Raw genomic sequence first — 244 nt, forward strand, 5'->3', positions numbered from 1 at the left:
CCACCCATCCATCCATCCACCCATGAACCCATCCATCCACCCATGAACCCATCCATCCATCCATCCATCCACCCACTCACCCACCCATCCATCCATCCATCCAGCCTTCCATCCCAGGTCACCCAGGACACTTTTCAGCACCCCAGAACAGTCCTGCCTGCCCCCTGTGGCACCCAGTGATCCCACCAAAGCCCCACACTCCCCCCAGGATCTCCTGCTGCCCTGGGAAGAGCTCTGAAGAAAG

Source organism: Numida meleagris, chromosome 2, assembly GCF_002078875.1.
Source record: "Numida meleagris isolate 19003 breed g44 Domestic line chromosome 2, NumMel1.0, whole genome shotgun sequence".
NCBI lineage: Eukaryota > Metazoa > Chordata > Aves > Galliformes > Numididae > Numida > Numida meleagris.